Raw genomic sequence first — 1,092 nt, 5'->3', positions numbered from 1 at the left:
GCATCCCACATAAAATTGCCCATGTGTAAAGCAGTCATCACTCAAGTCAATTCCTGCTATCTTCAACGACTGCCCTTGCGACTTATTTATAGTCATTGCAAAAGATACCTTGATAGGAAACTGCAGTCTTTTAAATTCGAATGGATAGTTTGATGATAAAAGTGGTATACGTGGTATAAACGTTGATTCTCCTTGAGCACAACCTGTAATTATTGTTGCCTCAATGACATTGTTTTGGAGTGCTTTCACGCACAGTCTAGTACCATTGCAGAGTTTGGGTGGATTGAGATTTTGCAACAGCAAATTGGAGTTCCTACTTTAAGAACTAACTTATGTGCTGGAAAACCAGGGGGATTAAGTGCGTTGAGGAACTCCACAGGATAGTGAACTGCGTCATCTATCTTCAGTACCATGTCTATAGACTTATACTCCATTTCTGTTCCCTTAAATGATTTAAGAAGAATTTCATTAATCACAGCTGCCCTGTCATTTTTGGGGGTCAAAATAGCGCGCTCACATAACCAATCCATCGATTTGTTTTTTATACCGGCAATATCAGGATAAATTTAAAAAATAAGTTCTTGTAGTGTTGTAACTACTAAACCTAAATCCTTAGTAATAACTTATTTCCCAGCTAACTCGGGAAAATCTCCATCTCCTATTTTGAGTAGAAGTTCAGAGAATTTTCCAGCTGTGACATCACCTCCCAGGTGAACCCTCATATTCTTGTTGAGAGAAAGTTGTTCTATAAACGGCCATAAATAAGAAGCTTTTATGCAAGCCTTAACTTCATCTGCTCGACTTCCTCTTGGTATAACTGGTAGAGTTTGCTTAAAGTCTCCAGTTAAAAGAACAGTGACTCCTCCCATCACTTTATTATTACTTCTTATATCTTTAAGAGATCTTTCAAGTGCCTCAAAATCTCTTTTAAGCGCCATAGTGCTTTCATCCCAAACAATAAGCTTACGATTTCAAAGCACTTTGGCTATATTATTACTTTGTTTTGGTATATTACATATTGGGGTTTCTATGTTAAAGAGATCGAGAGGAAGTTTGAATGCTGAGTGGGCCGTCCACCCCTCAAAAAGCGTA

Source organism: Acyrthosiphon pisum, chromosome X (genome assembly GCF_005508785.2).
Source record: "Acyrthosiphon pisum isolate AL4f chromosome X, pea_aphid_22Mar2018_4r6ur, whole genome shotgun sequence".
Taxonomy (NCBI): Eukaryota; Metazoa; Arthropoda; class Insecta; order Hemiptera; family Aphididae; genus Acyrthosiphon; species Acyrthosiphon pisum.
Note: the sequence above shows the minus strand (reverse complement) of the source record.